The sequence below is a fragment of the Lynx canadensis genome, chromosome B3, assembly GCF_007474595.2.
Source record: "Lynx canadensis isolate LIC74 chromosome B3, mLynCan4.pri.v2, whole genome shotgun sequence".
Taxonomy (NCBI): domain Eukaryota; kingdom Metazoa; phylum Chordata; class Mammalia; order Carnivora; family Felidae; genus Lynx; species Lynx canadensis.
This window is the reverse complement of record NC_044308.2, coordinates 52,154,204-52,178,807: the sequence shown is the minus strand read 5'-3', so window position 1 is coordinate 52,178,807 and position 24,604 is coordinate 52,154,204. Positions and strand designations below refer to the sequence as shown.

The window sequence follows — 24,604 nt, the reverse complement described above, 5'->3', positions numbered from 1 at the left end:
CATAGAGGAAAAGTCCAAGGAGAAGCACAGAAGACCTATGTCTAATTTCTGTATTTGCTGTTCCACACCTTCTCGTGCACAAGGAAGTATAGTAATTATTTTGTATAAAGGATTCCTTCACGCTGTGGGGCTGTAATGAATAGGAGTTACAAGTATGCACTTTGAAGTCAGACTTGACTAGTTCAAATCTCACTTCTGTGAGTTGTGTGAATTTCTGCAAATCTCCTACCTCAGTTTCTTCACCTGTAAAATAGGAATCATAATCATACTTGACAGTAGTAACAGTGGTACTGTTGTAGGATTAATGTGTAAAACACTTAGGACAGTGCCTGACATATAGAAGGCACGTAGGTATTACTATGCTAAATTGTAACTTAAATAAATACCCACGGATATTAATGCCAACAAAGTGGTCCATTTTATGCTGACAATGTCAGGAATTTAAGCAGGAATACATCTTACTTTTTTGTGTGTTTCTACTGTCCATTCCTTCTGGCAAACAGGCCCTCCCTCAGCACTCCAGTAATTGAATATAAACAAGATAGAGCTGACTCAGAAGTTACTCCTGGTATGCCCTCTCATTTAGCTCTGCTCTTTGTGATTTCCTTGATGTTTCAACTTGTTTGTACCTGCTCTGCTTTTTGGGTGCCTTCCTTTGCATTTGGCAGTCTGGCTTCTGAAGCAACTCCTTGACTTTTGGGTCTGTTTTGTGCTGGACTTGACTCTGTTATAGACCTCCCTCTCTCGGTTTGATTATTCAGCCTTACCCGCCCCCCAGCCCCCCAAGGCTATGAGAAATGGTGCCTCATGCCTCCTCTACCCCAGTATTTACCCATACCCTAGTCCCACCAGCCAGGGAACATGACCAGATGCCCACAGCCTCCAGCAAGTGTCCCAAATGTCACAGGACCTCAGTAGGAATTAGATATATGTGTGTTTGAACGAGATTGGGCTCTGTGTGGATCCCAACCAACATAAGGAGATGATATAGGAAAATTAGGCAGTTTCATGACTCGAAATATATGTGTGTGAGGGTGGAGTTCTCCAAATTGTAGACCACTGAACTTACCAAAATTTTAGAAAAATATGTCATCTGCTTTAGTGGTTTTTGAGCACTTAGAAGTGAAACAGTGGTCTATAAAATGAAGCACAGATTCATTTAGAGTAAATGATAGGAAATCATGAGAGTCCAGGGAAAAGAACACACTATATTTTTCAGCAAGACATTTGACAAAGTCTCACAGCATCCTTGAGAAATGTGGGTTGCATAACAGTGCAATTAAATAGTTAAATGACTGGTTTAAACAATCTTTTTTGACTCTTGATGATAAATGCTGATGAGTGGAAGAATTTCAACCAGAAGGGCTTAGTAGGCACCACAGGGCTCTTTCCTTGACATGTTTTGATCAGCAGTTTAACAGTAATTTGGATATAATACTGATAGAATACCAACCGAGTCTTCAACCAATGGGGCACTGGGAGGGACAAGGAATACTTTGAGAGGTTCAGAAATATCTGACAAGCCAGTATAAGCCTGTATGAAATCAAGTAAAATATAATACAAGTACCAGTATAGTTGTCTACCTTTAAGACAGAAAAAATAAACTGCAAAAGATAGAATGGGAAAAATATGACTTAACTGCCATCTGTGTGGATAAAGATTTGGGGGTTGACTAAAAGCTTAACTGTGAATAAGAAGTAGAATGTCCTGCCTAAAAAGCTAAGTCTACCTTAAGTCACATTAAAAAAAGAATCTTGGTATTTGGTCCCAAATCTCCTATTTGTCCTGGGCTTTGTGCCTCAACTTTTGGAATGTCTACTTCAATATTATTTCCATCCTCCTTGAACTTTAGCATGGTAAGTGTTTATGTGTTTATAAGGGTTGTTCTTATATCTAATCAGTCAACAGTGTCACTGATATAAACAAAATATGTAATTTATATTTGCTATTATTATATGAATATTCATTTCCAGAAACAGACAGGTGTTCTAGATATAATATAGGTGAGAAATCTCTATATTATTTATTTGTTGAAATTCTATCAAAGTATAAATGTATACTAATTCCTGGATAAATAAAATGTATAATAATTGCTGATTGTGAAAGGTTTATTTTATGTTCAAAACTAAGTTAAAAATCAATTCAAAATTATTAAAAATTTATTAAGAACTTTCACGTAGGTAGGGTAGGGGCATCTGGGTGACTCGGTTGAGTGTCCAACTTCCGTTCAACTCAATCTCATGGTTCCTGAGTTCCAGCCCCACATCCGGCTCTCTGCTGTCAGCCTGTCAGCACAGTGCCTGCTTTGGATCCTCTGTCCCCCTGTCTCTGCCCCTCCCCTGCTTGTGCTCTCCCAAAATAAATAAATATTATTAAAAAAATTTTTTTAAAGAAATTTCAAGTAGGTAAATAAACAGAAATTAGTTGACAATAACTACAAATATAAAGAGAGAATGCATTAGCTAGATAACTTAGGGAAATTGCTCGCTCCGCGCAAACACCCAACTCTGTGCTTCTGCGGAGCCAAACCTCCAGCAGCAGATCTGACTCCCTCCCGCTGCCACAGGGCCCCTCCTGAAGTGGATCACCTAAGGAGAAGCGAGCTAAGCCTGCCCCCCTGCCGCCGTGCACCTTGCCTACCCACCCCAGCTAATACGCCAGATCCCCAGCATCACAAGCCTGGCAGTGTGCAAGTAGCCCAGACGGGCCACACCACCCCACAGTGAATCCCGCCCCTAGGAGAGGGGAAGAGAAGGCACACACCAGTCTGACTGTGGCCCCAGCGGTGGGCTGGGGGCAGACATCAGGTTGGACTGTGGCCCCGCCCACCAACTCCAGTTATACACCACAGCACAGGGGAAGTGCCCTGCAGGCCCTCACCACACCAGGGACTATCCAAAATGACCAAGCGGAAGAATTCCCCTCAGAAGAATCTCCAGGAAATAACAACAGCTAATGAGCTGATCAAAAAGGATTTAAATAATATAACAGAAAGTGAATTTAGAATAATAGTCATAAAATTAATCGCTGGGCTTGAAAACAGTATACAGGACAGCAGAGAATCTCTTGCTACAGAGATTAAGGGACTAAGGAACAGTCATGAGGAGCTGAAAAACGCTTTAAATGAAATGCAAAACAAAATGGAAACCACCACAGCTCGGATGGAAGAGGCAGAGGAGAGAATAGGTGAACTAGAAGATAAAGTTATGGAAAAAAGAGGAAGCTGAGAAAAAGAGAGATAAAAAAATCCAGGAGTATGAGGGGGAAATTAGAGAACTAAGTGATACACTACAAAGAAATAATATACGCATAATTGGTATCCCAGAGGAGGAAGAGAGAGGGAAAGGTGCTGAAGGGGTACTCGAAGAAATAATAGCTGAGAACTTCCCTGAACTGGGGAAGGAAAAAGGCATTGAAATCCAAGAGGCACAGAGAACTCCCTTCAGACGTAACTTGAATCGATCTTCTGCACGACATATCATAGATAACTTAGGAAGAACAGCATATTTTTTTTAGTCAACAAATGTTTATAAAAATTTAAATAATACAGGGGCATGTGGGTGGCTCAGTCAGTTAAGCGTCCAACTTCAGCTCAGGTCATGATGTCATGGTTCATGGATTGGAGCCCCGCATCAGGCTCTGTGCTGACAACTCAGACCCTGGAGGCTGCTTCAGATTCTATGTCTCCCCCTCTCTCTCTGCCCCTTCCCTGCTCATGCTCTCTCTCTCTCAAAAATTAACATTAAAAGAACTTTTTAAAAAATAATATAAGAATAGGTAGAAGTTACATCATATCATAACTGTTCTTTGTAGAAGTGTTTGGTATAACTTGCATTTATAATTTAAAACCAGAATTTAATTCTTATTTAATTCCTTTTAGGGCCTGGATCTTCTTTATCCTCTTAAATCAGCTGAATTTGACTCTACAGTGTCTGTAGGAGTCTAACAGCTGACAGTACTGGGAAAAAATTGTTCCTATACTACAATGTTAAACTTTACAATTTTAGAACTGACATTTTAGGTAATAATATTAAAATAATAATTTAACTTTTGGCATAAAATTTGAGATTTATTTGTGTATTCTAGAAGTTTATTCTTTGATACTGATATTTGTCAGCAACCTTGGCTTCAACTGAAAATTTTAGTTCTCAGTTCTTTGGTATTTGGCTGAAGTATGTATTCAGTGCATCCCAGTGAAGGCATAATAGGGTATGAAAATAGGAGAAACAGCAATATTAATTCCAGATGGCATTAGGGAAGTTTGAGTGATAAAGAGGCATTTGAGAGGACAATGAAACATGAGGAGGCTTCTAACAGACAGAGGTGGGTGATAGTTAAGGACATTTCAAGCTGAAGAGTTTGCTTGAATCCTTTCTATGAAATTGTATGTCCCAACCATGGTGTTTGTCTTCTCTGATTCCTACCTCCCACTTTAATCAACTCCAAGCTCCCAGAATGAAATCCTTACCTTTTACTTTCAAGTTTATTTGTAAACGTATGAATATTTACATCTTTAGCTTAAGATTTCTCATCTCTCCTATAAAATACATATTTAAAAAAAATACTTAAGTGTATCAAGGAAACTATTTCCTAATGGAGCCCTTTGATAACAAGAGAATTGCTGCTGACATTGATTTGCATATGCTGATTCAGCGTGACATGCTTTATGAGTTATTCTGGCTGGAAGTTTAAAGAAAACAGTAATTAGGGCTTATACTACATTAAGAAGAGTTACAGTGTCATTTTATCAATCATGTTTACTCTGACCAAACCCTGAAAACTAATAGGAACCATATTCTGTCCTTTATTCAGATATTTTACCTAACAGTCTCAGATTTGTTCTCTGCAGTATGCTGACCTTACTGTTTTCCATTATGCAGAGTTGGATTAACTGTGTGGGGGAGGGGTGCCATACTACTTCCATTTCTATTGCCTTGCACTGAATGGACCCTGTAGCAGTCCACTCTGGCTAAGTCAGTCTCCAGTGGCAAGCAAACCTAAATGTCAATTTACTTCTTGTCACATTACATGTCAGTACCTGTGTTTGGCCGAGACACTGATCTATGTAACTTCTCATTCTACAACCCCGGCAGAAGGATCAGCCTCTGTTTGGGACATGTCATTTTCTTGGTGGAGAGAAAGAGGAAGCATGCTAATGGGAAACACCAGTGACTCTTGAATTCCACTCAGAGCTGTCCTGTTGTCTCTTCCATTCACATTTCATTGGCCAAAACAAGGTCCATCCATGTTTGTAAACTTTGGGATTACAATATGACAACATCTGTATGAAGAAAGATGGAAAAACACGTTACTAGATCATAGCCAAGCCTGACAATGTCTACAGGGAGGCACTGCACGTCACATAGCAGTGGGTACGGCTGTTCTGTCCTTTAGAGGAGAGCAAATATTTGGCAACAATATTTCAATCCACCACAGACTTTCAGTGGATTTATCTTTTCACTTACTTATGTCAATCTAATTTTCAGGTTTTTCCTTTTTTTTTTTTCCTCTTTAAGAATTGTGTCTTTCTAACTTGTAAGCTACTAATGGCAACCCATAAAGTATAGTCTTAGCTCTGCCTCCATTTCAGGATGAACTTTACTATGTTTTGTCCTATGGAGCCAACTCTCTCAAAGCTGGTGTTTATACCTGCATCACGTCACTGGCCGGCACTTAGAGGCAAACCCTCTTGTTCTGTGTCCCAAAATGAGAAGAGGAGGGGGAGGGAAGGATTCAATATTCTTTTTTTTTCTTACAAATATTTATTGAATGTCTATTGAATGTGCCGTGTCATACACTGTTGGAGATGTTAAGGATACAGGAGTAAACAGCACAAAGTCCTCCAGGAGCTCATACGAAGTATACAAGCAAGATGATATCAGGGAGTGAGAAGTGCTATGAAGACAGTAAGGAAAGGGGAGAAAGGCAAGGTAAGGTGATCAGAGGAGGCTTTTCAGAGGTGAACCTTGAGTACAACCTTCATAAAAATGAGGGCATGAGCCATGGGTATTTGGGAGGAAAAGTATCCTCCTGTGTAGTGCAAAGAAAGACACTGAGGTGGGAATATACTTGGCAGGACGGACAAACCTCAGGAAATGGATTGTAGCAAAAGTGGAAGCAGCTAGGAAGGTTCAATTTTTCACAGTTTTATTCAATATTAGGGTATTGTTCTTAACACCTTTGGTCCCACGTGTAGTATTTAGTACACATGGGTTTAGGAGATTCATGTCTGTAAACCTTGTGGTTATAATACATTAATATTTGTCTGAAGAATGGAGCAAACCCCAGCACCAAATCACATTATTTTAGAAAAAGCAACTAAAATAGTATTTAGATATTTGTTAGGAAAACTTTAAAATGAATAGCTAGCAGGGCACCTGGGTGGCTTGGTTGAGCCTCGACTCTTGATTTCAGCTCAGGTCATGATCTCACAGTCATGAGCTTGAGCCCCTTATTGGGCTCTGGGCTGAGCGTGGAATCTGCTTACGACTCCTTCTCTCTTGGGGCACCTGGATGACTAAGTCACTTAAGCATCTGACTTCTGCTCAGGTCCTGATCTCATCACAGTCTGTGAGTTCAAGCCCCGCGTCCAGCTGTGCTGACAGCTCTAAGCCAGGAGACTGCTTCGTATTCTGTGTGTGTGTGTGTGTGTGTGTGTGTGTGTGTGTGTGTGTCTGCCCCTTCCTTGCTCGCATTCTGTCTCCTTCTCTAAAAAATAACATTAAAAAAAAAAAAGATTCATTCTCTCTCCATCCCTCCCTGCTCCCCACTCATGCACATGCTCTCTGTCTCTCAAAAATAAATAATTAAATGGAATGAATAGCTAGTTAAAAGAGAAAATACATTGAATACATTGACACCCCATATTGGAAGATCAGTAAGAGAATGTGTCGTAGATTAAGTCAGTCAGACACTGAATTAAAAGCCCTTTCTGCCTTAAAAAAAAGAAAAAAAAAAGTAAAAGAAGCCGTATTGCTGGCGAAACTCTTTTTTGTTTTAAGTTTATTTATTTACTTTGAGAGAGAGTGCCAGAGAGCACAAGCAGGTGAGGGACAGAGAGAAGGAGAGACAGAAATTTCAAACAGGCCCCACACCATCAGTGCAGAGCCCAACGTGGGGCCCAGCTTGGGCCGAAATCATGAACCGTGAGATCATGACCTGAGCCAAGATCAAGAGTCGGATGTTTACCCGACTGATCCGCCTAGGCGTCCCATGAGGAAAAGCCTTCTTAAAACAAACCGTATCTGGATGGCTGTAGCCCTCTGTTTTGCTTGTTCAGGAATTCCATTTTGTCACTTTCCCCAGGAGCAATGCCCCAGAGGTGTTGCAGGAATTCTCAACAGACTTGATGGTAAGTCGAAATACCTATATGTTAATTTATAATGACATATAGAACTATCAAATGGATCCAGATCAAATAAGTCACCTCATCCAGTTAGAGTACAATCTCCTTGGACTGTTAGAGAATTTTATTCATATACCATGGATATGGTCACAGATCACCTTACTTTAAAGAAGTTGATGAGAATCTTGGCCTTTCGGCTAAGATGAAGCGTAAAGAATTTGATGAGATTTACGAGACACATCAGTCTGATCAACAATGGAAAGCATGCTAGAATTTGAGTCAGAATATCTGTGCTTCATTTCTTTCTTTTTTTTTTCTTTTATAATTTATTGTCAAGTTAGCTAACAGACAGTGTATACAGTGTGCTCTTGGCTTCAGGAGTAGATTCCTGTGATTCATCATTTACATACAACACTCAGTGCTCATCCCAACAAGTGCCCTCCTTAATGCCCATCACCTATTTTCCCCTCCCCCCTTCCCCCACCCCACCAACCCTCAGTTTGTTCTCTGATTCTAAGAGCCTCTTATGATTTGCCTTCCTCTATGTTGGTGACTATTTTTTTCTCTTTCCCTTCCCCCGTGGTCTTATGTTAAGCTTCTTAAATTCCACAAGAGTGAAAACATACGATATCTGTCTTTCTCTGACATATTTCACTTAGCATAATACCCTCCAGTTCCATCCATGTTGTTGCAAATGGCAAGATTTCATTCTTTTTCACTGCTGGGCAGTATTCCATTGTATATATGCATACTACATCTTCTTTATCCATTCATCACTTGATGGACATCTGGGCTCTTTCCATAATTTGGCTATTATTGATATCTGTGCTTTATTTCTGGCTCTCCAATTGTTGGTTGTGTGCTCTTGTGAAAATTACTTAACTGTTCTGAGTCTTAGTTTTCTCATCTGTAGAAATGGAGTATACTCATATATTCTTTGTAGAGTTATCTTGAGAATTGGATGAAATATTAGTGCTGCTACAGTGCTTGGTATGGATTAAGTACACAAGAAATGTATTAGTTGAATCTGAATTCTGTAGGAAGTTGCTCTCAGAAAGCTGTTATCTCCAAGAATATTTGAGAAGTCGATAAACACTAAGATGCTATAGAGAATACGATGCAATGGCCACAAGGTGTAATGTTGATGGTCCTCTAAGAATATTCGCAATTTAGGAGGGTTTTTTTTTCTTAAAAACTCCAAATCATCAGTGATCTTCATTTCAGGGATTAATGTGTACTATTGTACAAAATTCCAGGGTGTTTACCTAGGGTGCTTCCTGCTCTCAAGGGCAGAAGTAAATGACAGGAAAGGTTTAACCATTAGTTGGTTTCCACAATAGGTTTGGCTGGAATGTACCTCAAGCAGGCACTTCATCCTCTTCCTGGCTACTTTTTTTTTTTTTTTTTACGTTTATTTTTGTTTTGAGAGAGAGAGATAGAGAGCAAGCAGGGAGGAGTAGAGAGAGGGAGACAGAATCCCAAGCAGGCTCCACACTATCAGTGCAGAGCCTGATGCGGGCTCAAACTCACAAACCATGAGATCATGACCTGAGCAGAAACCAAGTCAGACGCTTAACCGACTGAGCAGGTACCCCTGGCTGCATTCTTGAAAGAAGGCGTATCAAAACTAAGCATTACTCCTGGGAATGGTTTAGTCATGAAGAGCAGGCCAGAAAAACTACCAATGAGTGACTAAGGGAATGAATGGAAGGCCATTGCCGTTCTCTCTCCACAGAGCCCTGCATAAAAGACAGTCATTTCCTAACACACAGAACTGTCTTCTGAGGTATTGCTACTCTCTTCGTCTTCCCCTCCAGGCTACCCATACGCCCCAACACTCTCCTTTGAGCAGCACTTGCTTTTTTCTCCCACTTCTCTTAGCTGAGGTTCACCATCTGGTGTAGAGCTTGAGGCTGATATGGGAAGGTAGGTTGGAGCCAAAACTGCTTGGGAATATTGGGGCTATAGCGGCGACATCATCCCTGGTTGTATGCTTAAGGAAATTACTAGGGTCACAACGCCCTTGAGATGACATGTGCTTGGTTTATGCCCCTCTCTTCCTTCGCCTTTGTTTACTTTTCTATCAGTTTTTCATGATGAGTTTATAGGGCTCCATGTCGCGTGCTGGCATTAGCAAGCAAGGGCAAAATATAAGCCCTGCCTCACGTGCCTCTTTAGTCAAAGCAAAGTGGAACTCTATACCAAGGAGACTCTAGTTGCTGTTTATAGCTCCCAGAGGGTCAAGGGGAGATATTTCCACTAGTGAAGATTGTTGTCCCCGGCTGGACGAAGACTTGCTATCCGCAGCCACTTCCAACGTCCTGCAGATTGTAAAAACCAGGATCAGCGCTGAGCGTCGCTCTCCTCGCTCGAACTACAGCTCCCAGGATGCCCCGCGACCGGGGAGTGCGCACGCGCGTCCGTAGCGGAGGGGGAAACTGGTCGCACGGACAGAGCCGTCGGATTGGGGCAGCAGCCGGCGAGTGGATCCGGCAACTCCCAAGAGTCAGACGCAGGCAGACCGGCGGGTGCCGGGTGCTGGAAAACGAAGGGCAGGCTTTCCCCGCGGGTCTGTGAAGGTCAGCAGCTCCAGCGGGTGCCAGTCAGGTACGCTCGGCCCGGTGCTTTCCAGGAAGTCCGTCTGCAGGCGCAGACAGGGAGTCGCACCGGCCATGGTGGCTGAGGAGGGAGAGGTTTCTGTCTTCCAGACGCCAGCCCTGGCCTCCTTACCTCCTGGTCTCTCCGGGAGTGGGGAGGCGTTGGGTGCTGTTTTGGGGGCGAACGGGCCCGGTCTGGGGCCGTGGGGCACGCTGGGCGTCGCCCGGAGGCGCGTTAACCCCCGGCTGCTGATGAATCACTCGGGGGCCCAGCCTTCTCGGGTTCGGGACCGGCCCCTTCCTCTCCCGCCGGAGCCCGCGCCTGTCGAAGCTGTGCGAGCTCGCCGTGCCTACTCGCCCCTTCCACTCCACCCAGGCGTAGCTGGGGGGACGATCCTCGTAAAAGGGTGTTCTCACCCAGACTCCTGCAAAGGCTTCTGCTAGTTGAAAGTTAGAAAGAAAGAAAAGAAAAAAACCTTAGGTCACACCCTTGGAGGGGGGGGGGGCACTAAAATCTGGCTGGTCTTGCATTCATCGGTTTTGATCTATGTCCTTTGCCTTAAAATAAATTCCTGGCTCCTGCGCAGCACAGCTGGATCCGGCTGTGAAGTTTGTGTGTTGATGTGTTTTGAGGACGTGACTGGGTCGTTGTATTTTTGCTTATGAGGTTGGTGTCTTTCCTGTGCAAGCCTTCAATCTAATTACAAACAAATGGGAAACAGCCACTTTTTTTTTTTTAATGTTAAGAATTTCATTTCCAACTTGCCGTTGGCTTCTCTTAAAACCAAAAGTCGTCTGGTAATGAACACTGCAGTAAAATTTATCCCAGGAGGTCATACTTAAACAGGAAATAAGCCTGTGGAGATTTAAGTTAGTTATGTGCAGTCTCCCTTGGGTTGTAACATTTTCATGCAGCTCATGTTTCTTTCTCTGAGAATCCTTCAGGTTAATTTTTTGGCAGATTAGGTTGATTAATTAATTGGCCTGTCAAAAAAGTATATCGGGCTTCGAAAAATAGTTTTGTCTAGCCTCATTTACTTTTGCTAGTCTCTTCCTCCTAGTCTTTGGCACATTTTACCCTACCACTTCTTTCAGACTCCACAGTGCTTTTATTATAATATTTAAAATCCCCTTTCCAACTCATTTCTAGCGAAGAAACAAAAAGATAATTAAAATGTAAGATCCAGTATATTCTAAATCTTTTAGCCTGCATGCTCTCCAACCACTCAGGATTCCTAATTTGCTCTTTATTTTACTTTTTTTTTTCTTCTCATCTTTTTTTTTTTTTCAACGTTTTTTTATTTTATTTTTGGGACAGAGAGAGACAGAGCATGAACGGGGGAGGGACAGAGAGAGAGGGAGACACAGAATCGGAAACAGGCTCCAGGCTCCGAGCCATCAGCCCAGAGCCTGACGCGGGGCTCGAACTCACGGACCGCGAGATCGTGACCTGGCTGAAGTCGGACGCTTAACCGACTGCGCCACCCAGGCGCCCCTTATTTTACTTTTTTAAGTAATCTCTGCACCTCACTTGGGGCTCAAACTCACTACCCGAAGGTCAAGAATTGCATGCTGTACCTACTGAGCCAGCCAGGTGTCTGGAGTTTGCTCAACTTTAAAATGATGTTATCGGACCAGGTGACCCCAAGATTATTCTAGCCCTAAATGTCTCTGATTTTTAGAATTCATTTATTCTCTTCATTCAGGGAGTATTGGCCACATTTGTCATTCCAAGCCCTGTGGTAGGCCTGAAGGAACAAAAATGATTTCCTTAGGATGTTACTGTCCCAGTGCTCAATTTCTTTTTTCTTTTTTATTATTTTTATTTTACATTTATTTATTTTTGAGAGAGAGAGTGTGAGCTGGGGAGGGGCAAAGAGAGGGGGACAGAGGATTGGAAGCTGGCTCTGTGCTGACAGCAGAGAGCCTGATGCAGCTCTGAGTCACAAACCATAAGATCATGACCTGATCTGAAGTCTGATGCCTAACCTACTGAGCCATCCAGATGCCCTCTTTTTTTTTTTTTTTTTTTAAGATTTTTTTATGTAACCTCTACACCCAACATGGGCCCAAACTTACAACCCCAAGATAAAGAGTTGCATAATCTTCCAACTGATCCAGCCAGGCGCCCCTCAGTTTCTTTTAATCATATTTTTTGACTAATTTAGAAGTTTTGTGGTATATCCTCCAGGCCAAATTATTTTGCAATTAAAAACTTCACCTAAAGTTAAATACATACATAAAGTTAAATACGTAAATACATACATAAAGTTAAATACGTGCAGGTCACATCCCATTACAATGATTGGTTTTCACTCTATTCAGAGACTTTTCAAGTCTCAGCTACTGGTCCATTTAAATAAAGCGTAGGTTCCCTACAACAGAAAGGACTTGAAGGGTGTAGGGTGGTGCTCTCAGACTTTAATATGCATAAATGACCCGGGATCTTGTAGGTTTAAAGAGGGTCCCTGCATGTCACATAAGGAATGCTGTAGTCTCTCACACTGTATATATTTATTTATTAATGTTTTATTCTTGAAAGAGAGGGCGTGAGTGGGGGAGGGGCAGAGAGAGAGAGAGAGAGAACGAACAGAGGACTGAAAGCGGGCTCTGCGCCGACAGCAGCAAGCCCGATGTGGCGGCTTGAACTCACAAACTCTGAGATCATGAACGGAGCCAGAGTTGGACACTCAACCGACTGAGCTACCCAGGTGCCCCTCTCACACTTTAAATATCAAGGATGGGACGTTTTATGACTGGTCCTGATTACTGTGATACTAGATACATAGCAATGGCTTTTCTCAGTTCTCAAAATTTTTAAAAATAATCCTCTTCATTCTAACAAAAATAATTGCCTTCACAAGTTTTTTCTATTCTTTCTCCTTTTTTCCTCCTCTCTTCTTCTTTTCTCTTTGCTGTGTACTTTGAGCTTTTTTTCCCTCTCATCCTCATCCATCCTCAGCTGTTTTCATTCCCATTAATTCAGTATTTCACTAATTCAACAAATACGTGTTTTGCCCCATCCTGTACAGGGCGCTGTCATAGGCTTCTGGTGAATACAGACATATAAGACCTGGGTTTTGGGGCGCCTGGGTGGCGCAGTCGGTTAAGCGTCCGACTTCAGCCAGGTCACGATCTCGCGGTCCGTGAGTTCGAGCCCCGCGTCGGGCTCTGGGCTGATGGCTCAGAGCCTGGAGCCTGTTTCCGGTTCTGTGTCTCCCTCTCTCTCTGTCCCTCCCCCGTTCATGCTCTGTCTCTCTCTGTCCCAAAAATAAATAAACGTTGAAAAAAAAAATTAAAAAAAAAAAAAGACCTGGGTTTTGTCTGGGAGCTTACTCTCTCTGATACTGGGCACGTGTACTTGTTTATAGTTCAGAGCACTGTATGAGCCCTGTGTAGGGAGTAAAAGCCTGCAGTGGGTGTTAAGGAGAGATCTTTTACAGTTGTGGAGGTGGGGAACAAATGAAATCACCTTTTTTTCAACTCACTTCCCATCACTGTCCCTAGGCTATAGTCTCTGTACTGTTTGGTTGTGTGACAAATGTACATAGAATACAGTAAGATTTTGTAAATTTATTTATTTGGATTCTGGGGTGAGCTGGCTATATGAAAATCATTTACAGCAATAGCAGGGGAGTGAGAGGCAATAAGGGATAAAAATACACCTGGAAAGAGACCAAAAGAGGGAGGGGAAAAGATGAAGAAAAAGAGACCAAGGAGGACCTAGTAAAACAATAGGAGAAAATGGTTCTGTGGCTTTTCAAGTGTCAGTCCAATGTACTAATGTAATAGCTCTTGTTATTTAGGCTCTGTTATCTTTTAAAGATCAAATTAGCTGGGAAACTATTCATCAAGCTTTTCAATTGCTCTTAAATTTAAATATGTGTGCACTCTGTCTTGATTAAAATAGTTGAGGGCAATACTTGAGGCTGTCATAATGGCTAAAGCACTGTTCTGTCAGTGACTTTCCTTGAAGACATTTGATTTACATGTCTCACTTATACTCATTTAAAAAAAATTTTAGGGGTGTCTGGGTGGCTGAGTTGGTTGAGCATCTGAGTCATGATCTCATGGTTCATGGGTTCAAGCCCCGCATCAGGCTGTGTGCTGACATCTCAGAGCCTGGAGCTGCTTCAGATTCTGTGTCTGCCTCTCTCTCTGCCCCTCCCCTGTTCATGCTTTGTCTCTCTCTCAAAAATAAATAAAAATATTAAAATTAAAAAATATATATATATATAAAAGTATTTTATTCTTTTAAGTAATCTCCACACCCAACGTGGGTCCTGAACCCACAACCCCTGAGATCAAGAGTCACAGGCTCCACTGCCAGCCAGCTGCCCCATTTATTCTCATTTTTATCTCAGATTCACACAACTATAAGATCTTATTGAGAGGAAAATGCTATAGAAAACAGAAAAGTCTGCTTGACCTCTAACAGTCCATTAGGTACATATTGAAATTGTGAAGAACCAAACTAGATTTGCTATTTATGAAAAATGAAACATGAACATGTATACTATATGTATCTGCCTGTATGTGTCTGTAATCCGTTGTTATTGGCAGTAATAGAGATGTGAATAATCCAGAGTGGCAAATAATTGAAAATGTATGTGTCTATTCTGTCGTATTCTAGAATTTTATTTGAAACAAAATCATTAGCTTTTATCTTGAAGCAGAGTGCTACTTTGTATTTTTATTGAGGTATAATTAACATTCAGTAAAATGCTGAACATTCCTATGTTACGTGTCCAGTTCGAGGAGTTCTAAAGTTTTATACACTGTAACTTCAGCCAAAATAAGATAGAAAACATTTTCATCACTATAGAAATTTTTCTCATGATCCTTTCCAGTTTCCCTCACCTACCCTCCTCCAGTGGAGGCAACCACTTTTGACTGTATTTCTGATGCCATAGATTTGTTTTGCTTAGTCTTGGACTTGACATAAATGGTCATACAGTATATGCTTTTTTGTGTGTGTCTGGCTTCTTTAATGTAATATAATGTTTTTTTGATTTTTTGAGAGGGGACTTGGGAGAGAGTGAGTGAATAGGGGACAGGGGAGGGGGAGAGAGAGGGAGGGATACAGAGAATCTCAAGCAGGCTCCGCGCTGGCTGCACAGAGCCAGAGCCAGACATGGGGCTCCATCTCATGAACCGTAAGACCGTGACCTGAGCCAAGATCAAGCTCAACCAAATGAACCACCCAGGCGCCCCTGTAATATAATGTTTTTGAGATTCATCTTTGTTGTGTATATCGGTGCTTGGTTCTTTTTTATTCCATTGTACGAATACACCCTAATTTCTTTATCTGTTCTGTTCTTGATGGATGGTTGGGTTTTTTCCAGGATTGGGTTATTAGAAATAAAGTTGTTGTGAATATTTCCTTTATAAGTCTCTTATGGATAGATGTTTCCATTTCTTTTGATAAACACCTAAGAGTGGAATTACTGAGTCATAGGGTAGCTGTATGTTGAACTTTATTAAAAAACCACCACACAGTTGTCCAAGGTGGTTTATACGTGACTTCCAGTTTCTTCACATTTTTTATGTTGCCTAATTTTAATGCTGTCAGCCTTTTTTGTTTTACCACACTAGAAGCTGTAAAATGGCACCTCAGTATGGTTTTAATTTGTATTTTTTTTTATTAAAAATATTGAATGCTTTACTGTGTAGCAATTGGTTTTACTTCTCTTGTGAAGTATCAGTTAAAGTTTTTGCCTATTTTTTTTCCAATGGATGGTTCATCTTTTTTATTGCTGTTTGTAGGAGTTATTTATATATTCTAAAAATTTTTTTAATGTTTATTTACTTTTGAGAGAGAGACAGAGCATGAACAGGGGAAGGTCAGAGAGAAGGAGACACAGAATCTGAAGCAGGCTTCAGGTTCCGAGCTGTCAGCACAGAGCCTGATGAGGGGCTTGAACTCATGGACCATGAGATCATGACCTGAGCTGAAGTCGGATGCTTAACCAACTGAGCCACCCAGGCGCCCCCATAGGAGTTCTTTATACATTCTGAGTATAAGCCCTTTGTTAGATATGTATTTTTTACCCAGTCTGTGCCTTTTCTGTTTATTTTCTTGATGATGATGTGATAAGCAGAAATTTTTACTTTTTATAAATTTTTACCATTTTATCAGTTTTTAATTTTATGGTTAGTGTTTTTGTGCCTAGCTCCAGGGTTGCAGAGATATTCTCAGTTTTATTCTAAAAGCATTCTTGTTCTAGATTTTACATCTAGGTCTGTGATCTGTCGCAGATTAATTTTTGTGTCAAGATGGGAGGTAGGGGTTTAGGTTCATTTTCCCTCCATACAGGTATCTAGTTGTTCTAGCAATGTAGGTTTAAAAATTTTTTTTCCTTTCTCCATTAGATCAACTTGGTATTTTAACCGAAAATTAATAGAGCTACTTTGTATTTTGGTTGTGCTTTTATTTTTAGTTTCTTAAGCATGGGCCCTGTATCTTTAAACACAAAAGGAAAATACAAAAAAAGACTTTTATGCACCTCTTTGAGACTGTAGCTACATTGAGATTGATCCAGGGCTGGTTACCATATATTTTCTGATGGAGGAACGTTAATAATGAATTTGAATTTGAAATGGCTTTCCTGCAGTTGAAGTAATGGATGCAGTGTTAGTTTCAGTATTGCTTGTACCCTATCCATAAGCCAGGCTGATACTGGGGGGGGGGGGGGGGGGGGGGGGGGGGGGGCAGGGAAGGAAGGAGATTCAAGCTCGGAGAGATCATCTAGTACTCTATTAGAGCAAGCTGTAGAGACCTTAATATTTTCTTGTTTATTGATTGGTCAAAATAGATGTAAATATATATAATCCACATGTTTTGGTTTCCATCTTTCTACTACACTACTCCAGTCCAGTCCTTCGTGACAAACAGTTCCTGAATGTGTCCTGGAATAATTTCTAAGGAGACAGGTTGGTTATTGTTTCTACCAGATTTTATTGACTGATAACACAAAGCAGTATTATTTTTTTTATTCTTTAATGCTTATTTTTGAGAGAGAGAGAGACAGAGTGCGAGTAGGGGAGGAGCAGAGAGAGGTGGAGACACAGGCTCTGAGCTGTCAGCACCGAGCCCCATGTGGGGCTCAAAACTCACCAGTGGTGTGATAATGACCTGAGCCGAAGTCGGACGGTTAACCGACTGAGACACCCAGGTGCCCTGAAAGCAGTATTATTATTATTTTTCTTATTTTTTATTTTTGAAAGAAGTATTATTTTTTAAAGACATCACCTCAACTATATTACTCCAGTGTAACTGTTTTAATTTTTCCTCATTTCCTTCCAGGTTTTGTTCATCCATTTACATATTTTTATATGGTTGTAATCATAGTGTATCTGTTCTTTTCTGTTCAGACATTGAGTGATAATCAGTAAACACTTTGCCACATGTGTGTCATCCTTGTTAGTAAAGACACAGCTGGAGACAGAGACTATACCAGTTGGAGAACTTAGCAGTGGGGAATCTTGAACCCAAGCTTAAGTAAAATAGAAGCAAAGTTAAGATTTTCAAAGACATGTTACCCCTCTATGGAAATATAGGACAACTCTGGTTTCCTTATTTTCTCTCTTTAATATGTAACAGCTTTATTGAAATTCACATCCCATATAAGTCACTCATTGCAAGAGTACCAGTCAGTGAATTTTAGTATATTCACAGAGTTGAGCAATCATCGCCACAATCCATTTTAGAACATTTTCATCACACCAAAAAGAAACCCCCTACCCATTAGCAGTTGCTACCCGCTTTTCCCAGTCCCCACCAACCTAGGCAACCATTAATCTGTTTCTGTCTGTATGGATTTGCCTATTCTGGATATTTCATAACGATGAAATCATACAGTATAGTCTTTTGTGACTGATTTCTTTTGCCTTTATACTCTTAATAATTTGAGAATATTGAAATACGGACAAGCAAGTTTCCTTCACAGATGTGCACGCTTTTTGACCTGTAAAGGTATACACTCCCTCAGGTACATATGCTCAAACACCTACACCTACTCATTAAAAAACACAAACACACCAAGACAAACATACAGACTAAGGTAACTGATAGAGATAACCCTTTCCAAATAAACAGTTTCATATCAGAACATATCTAAGCACTAATACCACTACAAGTACATCTAGGTGAACACAGTTCCTGAAGTGTGTAAGAGAAGACGGTTGAAAACGTGGCAAGCTGGGAGAAAATGAGGGCTCACACAAGACAAGAGACATTAGAATGTGATGGCAAGTTGAATTTATTTAACGTGTACAGAAGCAACAGTCTGACATTTATTTAATATGTATATAGGCATACAAGTAAGAGTCTTGGAGCTCCTTAGTCTATTGCATAGCAGTCCCTTTGAGCAGGATGTTATTAATTGTAATTATAAGGTAAAGGATTTCCATATGGAAAACTATAACGAACAGAATATTTTGGTTCTCTGGGTGTGGTGTTACCATTTTAATGAGTCGTTAAGGAATATTTCTTTGATATGCATACAGTGAAAAGAGATGAGTCCCCTCAAATGTATACATTATAAGTCTGTCATCTATTCAGGCAGCTCTTTCCCTGGAGCAGGCATGGCACAATTTGAAATAATAACCCCAAGATTTATTTTTGGTCTTGGTGGGTAATTATTAACCCAAGTAAGTATTCTTAAAGAATTCTTTTGTTTCCTTGTTTGTTTCCTCTTTAATATAGCCACTGGGGTATTATACCTGCTTAGTGGGAGAGTGGGAGTAGGTGGGGGTGGGATGGCAGTGGGGCAGAATGCTTAATTAGATTAGGAAATGTCAATAAATATGTGATTATTTGACAGTCAGGCACCCATTTTCACCTCGGCAAGGCCTTGTTAGTTATCAGCACACCCTTTACACCTGCCTTTCCTTTGCCATTTTGTTTGAGCCCCCATTATTACTTCTTATCAAACCATCTCTAACTTTCCTAAGACATCAGACTGCGTTCCCGGGTGAACTCCTGGGTATAGTTTGCTCTCCAGAGTGTAGTACTCATCCCTGCATTCAGCCCCTTAGCCTTCCCCCTGCCATATCCTCTTCTTCCCCCTCCCCTCCCCCCCCCCCAACTGCCAAAACCTTAGCTCTGGTGTATATTTCCTTTTGAGTAGGATACCAGGGAAGGCTCTTCAAAGAAATGTTGTTTGAACTGGTCTCTGAAAGATGCGAAAGGATTTGAACACGAGAAAAGGGGAGAAAGGTATTTCAGGTGTAACGAACATTGTGATCTGAGGGTTGGAGGCAGAAAAGCATGGAACTGTACTTCTTTCACCAGAAAACAGGGTGTGTGAAGATCACTCCTTCCCCTTTACTTTTCTTCCACTCCTTTCCCTGGCTCCCTTCTCATTCCTCCCCCACCCCCAGCATGTACTTTGATCTCTTTGCTTAGTATATACTTCTCTTCTATCTAGCTAAATCTATCCTTCCCTGACCACCCACAGTGATCTCTGAACTTCTCTAGTACTAATTACCAGCCCCATTCTTTTGTCAGTTAATTTTATATTGCTCTGATTTAAAAAAAAAAAAAAAAGCTTTGTGTGCATGTCTCATTTTCAAATAGAGTGTGTTAGTCAAGATTCTTAGGTCTCAGGGAACACAACCCACTTAAAGCTAGCCTTTCACAAGGTATGGTGGCAGGGCTGGGAGTTGTAGTGGATTGTTAATGTAAGACAACTGAGCTCCCTTATAGGTAGCTGGGTTCTCAGCTGGAACCCAGAGCAGGCCCTTGGAAAGCCCCTGTGCTCCCTCCTCTGTCTACAGTGTACATGGATTCTCCTCAGCCTCGTTCTGTGCCTGTGCTCCATTATAGGACGTTGATTTGGATTTTTATGAATACTTTGCGTTACAATATTACCTATCTTTTTTTTTTTTTTTTGTAAGTAATCTCTACACCCAACGTAGGGCTCAAACTCATGACCCTGAGATTAAGGGTCTCACTCTCTTCCAACTGAGCCAGCCAGGCGCCCCATAATATTACCTCTCTTGATTACTGAGTTTTTTGGCACTCTTAAATCTTGCACCTGAGGCAAGTGCCCTTCTCTGTCTCCCTAGCCCCAGTCTGTTGCATCCTCTCCTTTATGGGCTGGCTTTCTCTGCTTTCGAGGCTTGTGCTTACCCCTTAGCTTCAGCTTAAATGTGGCTTAAACTCACTATGATGCTGCTCCTAGACTGATGACTTGTGATCTCTCAGTTTAGATTTTGTTTCTTAGCTTTCCATATTCCTGGTGAAGAATTGGATTTGATCTTTCCTACTTGGGCTAGGGATCCCCCCCTGTACCAAATATCTGGGAGGGAGGAGGCATTGATGGCTGCTTAGGCTGTATACTAAACAGGGCCTAGGGTAAAGGTTGTCCCACACAAGGGGGCTTAGGTTTGGACATCCTCGAATGTGCTTGCTTTGGTACCTGAGATCGGAGGGAAGTGAGTATGCCTTAACTTTTTTGTACCTGCACTGCATCCAGCAGATTAACAGCTGAAAGGTGCCTGTGTCTCTTATTTAGTACCCGTTTATTGCTATGATTCTCTGACTATTTGACCATTAGGATTAACTTTGGGCATAACAGACTAATCAGAACAATATTTTTAATGTTTAAAATAAATTACTGAAATGTGTTTTATCATCACTTGGATGATTTCTAATTTTAGAACAAATTAACTATTTTTTAAACATTTTTGAAACTTATTTTCTGGTTCAGAAAGAAAGGGAAAATAGAATGTTGATAATCAATTGAGCAAAAAGTGATAATCAGCCTTTGTTGACTGACCACTGGTCCAAATAGGGTATGGTTAAATCAGTTACTCTCATCATCGATTTCAAAGCTTACTGATCCCCCCCCCCTTATTTTATTATACATTTATTATCTATTATGTTGCAGGCCCAATGATGGTCTGATAATATAAAAATAAGTGCCTGTCTTCAAAGTCCTCATAGCCTGTAAAGGAAACAGATATGACATAGCTGATTATAGTATGGTGAGATAAATCTTGGTAGAAGTGGGGCAAGGTGGTGACTTAGCACCTCCGTTCTACTGTTGTCTTTGTGTATATCTATCTTTCACATTTTTTTTTTTTTTTTTTTTAGTTTATGTATTGATTTTGAGAGAGAGCATGCATGCTTGAGCAGGGGAGGGGCAGAGAGAGAGGGACAGAGAGAATCCCAAGCAGGCTACATGCTCAGCTCAGAGCCCTGGCCCGATCGATCTCATGAGCAGGCTTGATCTCACAATGATGAGATCATGACCTGAGCTGAGTTAATGAATGACCTGAGCAGAAATCAAGAGTGGGATGCTTACCCGACTAAGCCACCCAGGCGCCCCCATCTCTCACTTTTTTATATTCTCTTTTTTAGTCTTTATCTCTCTCATCCAGTCTCTGCAATCAACTGTATTGTATGGATCACAGCATAGTAATATCTCATATACCTAGTATGAGCTATGAAGTATTTCTTAAAAATGAACTTTGAGAATAATTAATAATGACTTTATTAGCTAACAGCAAACACTTGCTCTATGTCAAGAACTGTTCTAAGTGATTTATATGTATCCATTTAATGAATCAATATATCAGCCTCATGAGATAGGTACTGTTATTATTTTTGTTTTGCATATGAGAAAACAGAGGGACAAAAGATAGTTGACTCTGTTGTCCAAGGTTATAAACTGACATCGTTGTAGGAAGGTTGAAATATTTTTTTAATTTATTTTTTAAAAATTTGTAATGTAGATAGAGAAAGGGAGAGAGAGAGAGCACACATGCACATGTGTGCATGCAAGTGGGGGAAAGGCAGAGAGAGAGGGAGACACAGAATCTGAAGCAGGCTCCAGGCTCTGAGCTGTCACCACAGAGCCTGATGAGGGGCTTGAACCCAGGAACCACAGGATTATGACCTGAGCTGAAGTCGGAGGCTTAACTCATTGAACCACCCACACACCCATTAAATCTATTTTAAATGTCATTGTTTAAAAGTTTATTTATCTTGAGAGAGAGTGAGTGTGATCAGGGGAGGGAGAGAGAGAATCCCAAGCAAGCCCCCTACTGTCAACATGGAGCCTAACGCAGACCTCTGTCCCATGAACCCTGAGATCATGCCCTTAGCCAAAATCAAGATTCAGAAGCTTAACTGACTAGGCCACCCAGGTGCCCCTAAGTGTCATTTTTTGTAAAAAGTATTGTAAAGTTTTTTCTTTCTTTCTTTCTTTCTTTCTTTCTTTTTCTTTCTTTCTTTCTTTCTTTCTTTTTCTTTCTTTCTTTCTCTCTCTCTCCCCCTCCCTACCTCTCTCCCTCGTTTCTTTCTTTCTTTCTTTCTTTCTTCCTTCCTTCCTTCCTTCCTTCCTTCCTTCCTTCCTTCTTTCCTTTCCTTTCCTTTCCTTTCCTTTCCTTTCCTTTCCTTTCCTTTCCTTTCCTTTCCTTTCCTTTCCTTTCCTTTCCTTCTTTCCATTCCATTCCATTCCATTCCATTCCATTCCATTCCATTCCATTCCATTCCATTCCATTCCATTCCATCATGGTAAGTGTACTGTTTAATCCCCACCATCCATTTCAGCCATCCCCCTGGTAACCCCTCTGGTAACCATCTGTTCCCACCAACATCCTAGAATTTGTATTCTCCACCTGGGAGATTTCATTGCTGCAAATGGCAAGATTTCATTCTTTTTTATGGTTGAATAATATTCCATTGTGTATATATACCACATCTTTAACCCTTCATCTATTGATGGATACTTGGGCTGCTTCCATAGTTTGGCTATTGTAAATAATGCCGCAATAAACATAGAGGTGCATGTATCCCTTTGAATTAGTATGTTTGTATTCTTTGGGTAAATACCCAAATTCCTGGATCATAAGGTAGTTCTATTTGTAACTTTTTGAAGGACCTCTGTACTGTTTTCCACCGTGGCTGTACCAGTTTGCATTCCTACCAACATTGCACGAGGAATCCTTTTTCTTCACATCCTCTCCAACACTTGTTTCTTGTCTTTTTGATTCTAGCCATTCTGACAGGGGTGAGGTGATACCTCATTGTAGTTTTGATTTGCATTTCCCTGATGAGGAGTGATGTTGAGCATCTTTTCATGTGTCTTTTGGCCATCTGTGTGTCCTCTTTGAAGAAATGTTTGTTCATATCTTCTGCCCATTTTTATTTGGATTATTTGTTTTTTGAGTGTTGTATGAATTCTTTTTATATTTTGGATACTAACCCTTTATCATATATATGTTTTGCAAATCTCTTCTTTCATTCTGTAGGTTGCCTTTTAGTTTTGTTGATTGTTTCCTTTGCTGTGCAGGAGCTTTTTATTTTGATAGAGTCTCAATGGTTTATTTTTACTTTTATTTCCCTTGCCTCTGGAGACATATCTAGAAAAATGTTGCTATGGCCAGTGTCAGAGAAATTACTGACTGTGCTCTCCCCAAGGACTTTTATGGTTTCAGGTCTCACATTTAGGTCTTTAGTCCATTTTGAGTTTATTTTTGTGTATGTGAAAGAAAGTCCACTTTCATTCTTTCGCATGTAGCTGTCCAGTTTTCCCAGCACCATTTGTTGATGACTATCTTAAATGGAGTCCTTCAAATTTAATTTAACCAAAATCATTTGGAGGGTATAGAATTTATTTTTACAAATTTTTTTAATGTTTATTTATTTTTGAGAGGGAGAGAGAGAGTGAGCACAAGCAGGGGAGGGGCAGAAAGAGAGGGAGACACAAGATCTGAGGCAGGCTCCATGCTCCCAGCTGTCAGCACAGAGCTGGACAGGGGGCTCGAACTCATGAACTGTGAGATCATGCCTTGAGCCGAAGTCTGGGGCTTAACCTACTGAGCCACCCAGGCGCCCCCATGGAAGTTAGAATTCATTGTATGCATTTGGTATTATTCTGTCCTATTGACTTGCCTTCTGAGGTTGTTGACTTTTATAGGCTGTTGGTAATTGCATTAAATAGTTTCACACTTTTGTGTTTTATAGTTTGGTCTTCCCTTTTGCGTCCACCTGTGGCTTCTTGTTGCCAATTACTGTCACTTCAGTAATTTGCTTCTGTTAATGTGTAGTGTGTTGTAACATAAAAGTAAAACCATGGTAGAAAGTGTTTTATAGAGGCAGTGTGATACAGTGTAAAAAGCATGGGTGTTAGGGTCATGTTTAAATCTCACATCCACTGTTGAGAAAGAACTGGGGCAGGCTCTTTATTGTCTCAGCCTCCGTTTCTTCATTTATGAAATGGGGATAGTGATAGTTTGCAGAGTTTTTATGAGGATATGTATATGGTAAAGTACCTGGCATATAATAGGTATGCAAATGAAGTTGATTCTTTCCCCCCCACTACCCCCATTATATTGGAATATGGCATATGGCCTCCTCGTTAATATGAGAAACTCAGGTAAATGAAAGAAATGTGTTAAGATGTAAGATAAAGACAGTCTTATTCTCTCACTTAAAAATATTATTTTTTCAGTTGGTATGATAAGTGTTAATTTGAGAAAAATTATCCTCAACTTTCGTTTTGGGTCCTCTCAGCAACATCCTCTTCTTCCCTGCATTAAATTGCCTTTACTTCTATGTGACTCTCTCAATTTCCCTTGTTTGCTCTTAAAGGAAAACTTTCCATCAGCCCCTTTTAAAAGAACCTGTTCCAGGGCAAACCTTATGAC

At 40.8% G+C, this 24,604-nt stretch overlaps 1 protein-coding gene across 1 annotated transcript in view; it reads left to right on the top strand.

Annotated features, from left to right (window-relative positions):
* Window positions 1-9,762: 9,762 nt before the first annotated feature.
* TMOD3 (tropomodulin 3) overlaps window positions 9,763-24,604 on the top strand; it is an 82,777-nt gene continuing 67,935 nt past the window's right edge. The window contains exon 1 of the mRNA XM_032593639.1: window positions 9,763-9,953. The gene's annotated coding sequence lies outside the window, so the exon portion shown is untranslated. The remainder of the gene's footprint in view (window positions 9,954-24,604) is intronic.